Source organism: Coregonus clupeaformis, chromosome 31 (assembly GCF_020615455.1).
Source record: "Coregonus clupeaformis isolate EN_2021a chromosome 31, ASM2061545v1, whole genome shotgun sequence".
NCBI lineage: Eukaryota > Metazoa > Chordata > Actinopteri > Salmoniformes > Salmonidae > Coregonus > Coregonus clupeaformis.
Window position 1 is genome coordinate 7,517,155 of NC_059222.1, and position 8,048 is coordinate 7,525,202.

The following is an 8,048-nucleotide window of genomic DNA, read 5'->3' on the forward strand; positions in this document are numbered from 1 at the left end:
TAGGCTGACAGACTGTGTGTATCTATGCAATGAATTTGTGTCATCCTTTTGTCATACAGTAGGGGGCAGAAGACAATGCTAAATTAATCTACTCATACAACATACATACACACCCACCACTGTTAAAACTGAAATGTATCACACATAGACATACTCATACATACCGTGCACTTGCACCAACATGCATGAGGAAAATGACACAGAAACACAAGTCAGAAGACATACCGGTAGACATACACACCCACAAACACACCAGACACACCCACAAACACACCAGACACACCCACACACACCCCCACACACACACACACACACCAGACACACACACCAGACACACCCACACACACACCAGACACACACACACACCAGACACACCCACACACACACCAGACACACCCACACACACACCAGTGGAGGCTGCTGAGGGGAGAACGGCTCATAATAACGTTTGGAACAGAGCAAATGGAATGGCATCAAACAACATGGAAACCAGTGTTCTTCCCCATTCCACTTATTCCCCTCCAGCCACTACCATGAGCCTATCCTCCCCAATTAAGGTGCCACCAACCTCCTGTGACACACACACACACACACACACACAGAAGACAGGTTTATGAGTGGCAGCAGCCAGCACTTTTCATCTCCTTGTTGACATAATCCTGAAGTTGAAACTTTGGTTCGTCAGGCTCCTTCATCGACCTGTGCTTCAGCTCTCTGAGAGAAAGACAGAGGGCGGAGACATAGGGAGATTCAATCTCACATAGCATTTTTACTGCAGAGGCTATCTAGATTCTGTGTTTCTATTTCGTAATCACATGCATGACAAAACACAAGGCATTGATTGACATGTCATCTCTAAAGAACGCAGCACTGGTAAACATCCTACTCACTTGGCCACAGCAGTGAATGCCAGCTCCACATTCAGGCCAGACTTAGCACTGTTCTCCATGAAGGGCACCCTAAACACCTGCACAGGGGAGAGTGAGAGTTTTAGTGTATAAGGTACCTGGTGTGTGTGTGTGTGTGTGTGTGTGTGTGTGTGTGTGTGTGTGTGTGTGTGTGTGTGTGTGTGTGTGTGTGTGTGTGTGTGTGTGTGTGTGTGTGTGTGTGTGTGTGTGTGTGTGCGTGAGTGCGTGAGAGAGATATAGGTACATAGATATAATAGATATAATTTTTTAGATCGTTATTATTACACAGCCTGACAATAACAAGGGCATCGGACGTCCATCTCCCTTAAAACCATGTACAGTGTTTTAAGTCTGGGAACTCATCAGAGTGTACTGTTGTTGCTAATTGATTTAGCGAGCACACTTCAGGGACTCCAAAACAGAAGGTGCTCCTATGAATACCTAATGAGAGAGATCAAGACACACCCAGACAGTTTTAGTGGGGATTCATGTATCTGTGCGGACTAAAATAGATGGAAACCTGGACATCAAAAGGGTCAATACTGGGTGTGTGATTTGGAGTTTCTGTGTATTTTCTTTGTTCATTACAGCTCACCTTGGCCAGTTTCTCTCCCTCCTCTCTCTTCACCACTCTCTCGTGTGTCACATCAGCCTGTAAGAGATCACAAAAAGTTCCTGAAAACATAATCTTCTTTCATCTATTCTCTCTTTCATCATCTACTTACACTAACACAGTCCTCTGTTTTATTTTCTGCATGCAGTGACACAAATACAGTGCATTCGGAAAGTATTCAGAGCCCTTTGACTTTTTCCACATTTTGTTACGTTACAGCCTTATTCTAAAATGGAATAAAACAATAAATAAAAACACAATACCCCATAATGACAAAGCGAAAACAGGTTTTTAGAAATTTTATAAAAAATTAAAAACAGAAATACCTTATTTACATAAGTATTCAGACCCTTTGCTATGAAACTCGAAATTGAGCTCAGGTGCATCTGTTTCCATTGATCTTCCTTGAGATGTTTCTACAACTTAATTGGAGTCCACCTGTGGTAAATTCAGTTCATTGGACATGATTTGGAAAGGCACACACCTGTCTATATAAGGTCCCACAGTTGACAGTGCATGTCAGTGCAAAAACCAAGCTGTGTGTGTGTGTGTTTGTGTTTGTGTTTGTGTGTGTGTGTGTGTGTGGCCATGGCCGTGGCCGTGTGTGTGTGCATGTTCGCGTGCAGATTCAATTAACAGAAAGTAACAAACAAAAATCAACTAAAAATCTATTTGAAAGTCTGTTTGACTTCCAGCCCTCAATTCCACCTCGGTCCTTGGTAGTCGCTGTCCTATCACTGTGATAAGGAGACCAAGAATGGATGAAGAAGGCCAGCTCTCCCTCTCTCTCAGCTGGAGTCACTCTCCTCTACACAATTAGCATCAAACCACGGTTACCCCGGTCATCGTGGCGGTGAGGGATGCAACCCTGTGAGCGAGAGACTCTAGCAGGGACTCTAAATAACATTTATACTACTTTAGGTGGTTCCTAAATGGACAGAACACCATGCTGTACATAGCCTATAGGGAAGAACACTGTGGATCCATTACCTCGTAAAGCAACAATAAAGAAATGCCATTCAGGTTTATGTGGTAAATTAAAGTTATTCTTGGCATTGGAATGCCTTTAAAGGATTTTGAGAGGCACTTTATGGATATTGTTGATTACAGTAACATGATTAGAAATTGACCCACTAACAGAATGACGGAAGATGAAAGCCCACACATGTGCATGCAGAGATGTTGTAACAAGCACACACGTATACACGCGCACGCACACACACTTATGAAAATGCTTATCCCTGTTACAGTTTACAGCTTTTCTCGATTGTTTACACACATTTTCTGAAAGCATGCCTCATATTCTCAGAACTCTACACACAAATCAAAAAACACACACACAATGGGCAAAACCCCTCAATTCTCCAGCAAAATGAAACTTTACATTCAAAACAATTGTCACGGTTTCGGCCGAGGCTGCTCCTCCTCCTGGTTCGGGCAGGCTTCGGCGGTCGTCGTCCCCGGAGTACTAGCTACCACCGATCTATGTTTCATGTTCGTTTGGTTTTGTCTTTATGTTGTACACCTGTGTCTTGTTAGTCCTCGTTAGTGTCCTATTTAGTTCTCGTTGGTTGTGTTTGTCTTTGTGTGTGATTGCTCTTCTGTTTTCGTGTTGGAGCTACGTACTTCCCTCCAGTGTTTTGGAGAGGTTTTTCGCACGTTAGTGCGCTCGTTTGTTGACGCCTGTGTGCGCCGTGATTTCGCCTTCGGGCTTATTGTGCTTATTTTCTACGTGAATATTGCACTAAAGTCTTTTGGACTGAGCTTCGCGTCCTGCGCTTGATTCATGCACCACACCCACCTTCAGCACCCCTTGACAGAATCACACACCAGAATGGAATCAGCAGGATCTGCAGTTACGGCTGAGTCGCTCGAGGAGCATGTCCGCGGCCAAGATGACCAGATACGACAACTGGGGACCGCTCTACAGGACGTCATCAACACCTTGCACCGATGGGAGGCCAGCGGGGTACCCACGCCTCCACCTACCCTGCCAACCCCATCGGCCGGTCCACCAGTCCCAGGTCCGGAACCCAGGGGGATTCGGCTCTCGCTCCCAAGGGCGTATGACGGAACAGCTGCCGGGTGTCAGGGGTTCCTCCTGCAGGTGGAGCTCTACCTGGCCACTGTACACCCGGTACCCTCGGGACACGAGAGCGTTTCCGCCCTCATCTCCTGTCTCACGGGCAAGGCGTTGGAGTGGGCTAACGCCGAGTGGAGGAAGATGGACGCCAACACCATCTCCTACACCGAGTTCTCCCGTCGCTTCAAGGCCGTGTTCGACCATCCACCTGAGGGCAAAGTGGCGGGGGAGCGTCTAGTCCACTTGAGACAGGGGAGGAGGAGCACACAGGCGTTTGCTCTAGAGTTCCGGACTCTAGCGGCGGACGCAGGGTGGAATGAACGGGCCCTCATCGACCATTTTCGATGTAGCCTACGGGAGGACGTTCAACGTGAGTTGGCCTGCAGGGATACCCATCTTACATTTGACCAGTTGGTCGATATGTCCATCCGTCTGGACACCCTGCTGGCCACCCGTGAACGTCCCGAGGGGGGTCCGTCCATTCCGCCCTCCGGCACCTCCGAGCCGAGCCCTATGGAGCTCGGGGGTGCCAGCGCTAGAGAAAGGAGGAGGAGGAGCCCGAGGGGGCCTGTCTCCTGCACCAAGTGCGGTCGTGGAGGGCACACTGCGGCCAGGTGCTGGGGAGGGTTCTCCGGGGGAGAAGACAACAGGCCACGCACTGGGGGGGCCTCCCAGGTGAGTAGACGTCCCACTTACCCAGAGCTTTCTGTTGCGCACTTTTGTATACCTGTTTGTTTTCCACAGGTTGCACCTCATTCCCAGCATAAGGCGCTAGTAGATTCAGGCGCAGCTGGGAATGTTGTTGATCGGAAGTTTTGTTTAGATTTAGGGATCCCTCTCCTACCTGTTGACAAACCTTTTCCCGTTCATGCCTTAGATATCCGCCCGTTGGGGTCGAGGTTGATTAGGGAGATCACAGCGCCACTTAGGATGTGTGCGCAGGGGGGTCATGAAGAGACTATACAGCTGTATCTGATCGACTCTCCTGCGTACCCAGTGGTGCTGGGAATTCCCTGGTTAAGCACCCATAACCCTGCTATTTCGTGGCAACAGAGGGCTCTTGATGGGTGGTCTGCTCAGTGCGAGGGGCGATGTCTGGGTGTTTCCGTGGGGGCGACTTCGGTGGAAAGTCCAAACCAAGTGCCCGCACTGCACATTCCGCCTGAATATGGGGATTTAGCTCTCGTGTTTAGCAAAACTAGGGCGACGCAGTTGCCTCCTCATAGACAGGGGGATTGTGCGATTGATCTCCAGGCAGGAGCAGCGCTCCCACGGAGCCATGTGTATCCTTTGTCTCAAGAGGAGAGAAAAGCTATGGAGACTTACATAGCCGAATCTTTGAGACAGGGATACATTCGGCCCTCCACTTCTCCCGCCTCCTCGAGCTTCTTTTTTGTGAAAAAGAAAGATGGAGGGTTGCGCGTGCATTGATTACCGTGGTCTCAATCAGATTACTGTGAAATACAGTTATCCACTCCCTCTGATTGCGACCATGACGGAGTCATTGCATGGAGCGCGGTTTTTCACAAAACTGGATCTCAGGAGCGCGTATAACTTGGTGCGCATTAGGGAGGGCGACGAATGGAAGACAGCGTTTAGTACCACGTCAGGTCATTTCGAGTATCTTGTCATGCCATATGGGTTGATGAATGCTCCATCAGTCTTCCAATCCTTCGTAGATTACATTTTCCGGGATATGCAGGGACAAGGGGTGGTCGTGTACATTGATGATATTCTGGTGTACTCGTCTACCCGAGCCGAGCATGTAACCCTGGTGCGTCGTGTATTGAGGAGGCTGTTGGAGCACGACCTATATGTCAAGGCAGAGAAATGTCTGTTTTTCCAGGAGTCGGTCTCCTTTTTGGGTTATCGGTTGTCCGCGTCAGGGGTGAGAATGGAGGTGGATCGTGTGTCCGCTGTGCGTAATTGGCAAACCCCAACCACTGTAAAAGAGGTGCAGCAGTTCTTGGGCTTTGCGAATTACTACCGGAGGTTTATCCGGGGGTTTTGGACAGGTGGCAGCTCCCATCACGTCCCTTCTGAAAGGGGGTCCGGTGCGCCTGCAGTGGTCAGCTGATGCGGACAGGGCCTTTGGGAGACTGAAGGACCTGTTTACGTTGGCTCCGGTGCTGGCGCATCCGGATCCCGCATTACCCTTTCAGGTTGAGGTGGACGCGTCTGAGGCAGGTATAGGGGCCGTTCTCTCTCAACGGTCCGGCTCGCCACCTAAACTCCGCCCCTGTGCTTTTTACTCAAAATAACTCAGCCCGGCGGAGCGTAACTATGACGTTGGGGACAGGGAGCTGTTAGCTGTAGATCAAGCCCTTAAGGTGTGGAGGCATTGGCTTGAGGGGGCTCAACACCCTTTCCTCATTTTGACTGACCATCGGAACCTGGAGTACATCCGGGCAGCGAGGAGACTGAACCCTCGCCAGGCTCGATGGAGTATGTTTCTCACCAGGTTCGTATTTAAAATCACGTACATCCCTGGGTCCCAGAATGGTAAGGCAGATGCACTGTCCCGGCGGTATGACACGGAGGAGAGGTCCGTTGAGCCTACTCCCATACTACCGGAGTCTTGCCTTGTGGCACCGGTGGTGTGGGAGGTCGATGCCGAAATCGAGCGAGCGTTGCGTATCGACCCCAGCCCTCCACAGTGTCCTGAGGGTCGGAAGTACGTTCCGCTCGAGATTCGGGATCGACTCATTTACTGGGCTCACACGTCACCCTCCTCTGGACATCCGGGTATTGGCCGGACAGTGCATTGCCTTAGCACTAAATACTGGTGGCCTACTTTGGCTAGGGATGTGAGGGTTTATGTCTCCTCCTGCTCGGTGTGCGCCCAGTGTAAGGCGCCCCGACATCTGCCCAGGGGTAAGTTACAACCCCCTGCCCGTTCCACAACGACCATGGTCCCACCTCTCGGTGGATTTTGTGACAGACCTTCCCCTCTCTCAGGGGAATACCACCATCCTGGTCGTTGTGGACCGGTTCTCAAAGGCCTGTCGTCTTCTCCCTATGTTGGGTCTTCCTACTGCCCTACAGACCGCTGAGGCCCTATTTACCCACGTCTTCCGGCATTACGGGGTACCCGAGGATATAGTGTCTGATCGAGGCCCCCAGTTTACCTCCCGTGTTTGGAGAGCGTTCATGGAGCGTTTGGGGGTCTCGGTTAGCCTTACCTCAGGGTACCACCCGGAGAGTAACGGGCAGGTAGAACGTGTCAACCAGGATGTGGGTAGGTTTCTGAGGTCGTATTGCCAGGACCGGCCTGAGGAGTGGGCACGGTACATTCCCTGGGCCGAGATGGCCCAGAACTCTCTCCGCCACTCCTCTACCAACCTAACCCCCTTCCAATGTGTGTTAGGTTACCAGCCGGTTCTGGCACCGTGGCAGCAGAGCCAGATCGAGGCCCCCTGCGGTGGATGATTGGATGAGGCGCTCGGAAGAGACGTGGAACGCTGCCCACGTCCACCTGCAGCGGGCCGTCCTTCGTCACAAGGCGAGCGCCGATCTCCACCGCAGTGATGGGCCGGTGTACGCACCCGGAGATCGAGTCTGGCTCTCTACCAGAAACCTACCCCTCCGCCTGCCCTGCCGGAAGCTGGGTCGGCGGTTTGTGGGGCCCTTTAAAGTCCTGAGAAGATTGAACAAGGTGTGTTATAGGTTACATCTACCTGTTGAGTATAAGAATATTAACCCCTCGTTCCATGTGTCTCTTCTCAGGCCGGTGGTAGCTGGTCCACTCCAGGACAATGAGATAGGAGAGACTCCTCCGCCCCCACTGGACATCGAGGGGGCTCCGGCGTACACCGTTCAGTCCATCTTGGACTCCAGACGCCGGATGGGGGGTCTCCAGTATCTCGTGGAGTGGGAGGGGTACGGCCCGGAGGAGCGGTGCTGGGTGCCTCGGAGGGACATCCTAGACCCATCTCTCCTGTCGGAGTTCCACCGGGACCATCCCGCGCGCCCTGCTCCGCGTCCTCCTAGTCGTCCCCGAGGCCGGGGTCGGCGCACGGCTGGAGCCGCGCGTCAAGGGGGGGGTACTGTCACGGTTTCGGCCGAGGCTGCTCCTCCTCCTGGTTCGGGCAGGCTTCGGCGGTCGTCGTCCCCGGAGTACTAGCTACCACCGATCTATGTTTCATGTTCGTTTGGTTTTGTCTTTATGTTGTACACCTGTGTCTTGTTAGTCCTCGTTAGTGTCCTATTTAGTTCTCGTTGGTTGTGTTTGTCTTTATGTGTGATTGCTCTTCTGTTTTCGTGTTGGAGCTACGTACTTCCCTCCAGTGTTTTGGAGAGGTTTTTCGCACATGTTAGTGCGCCGTTTGTTTGACGCCTGTGTGCGCCGTGATTTCGCCTTCGGGCTTATTGTGCTTATTTTCTATGTGAATATTGCACTAAAGTCTTTTGGACTGAGCTTCTGCGTCCTGCGCTTGATTCATGC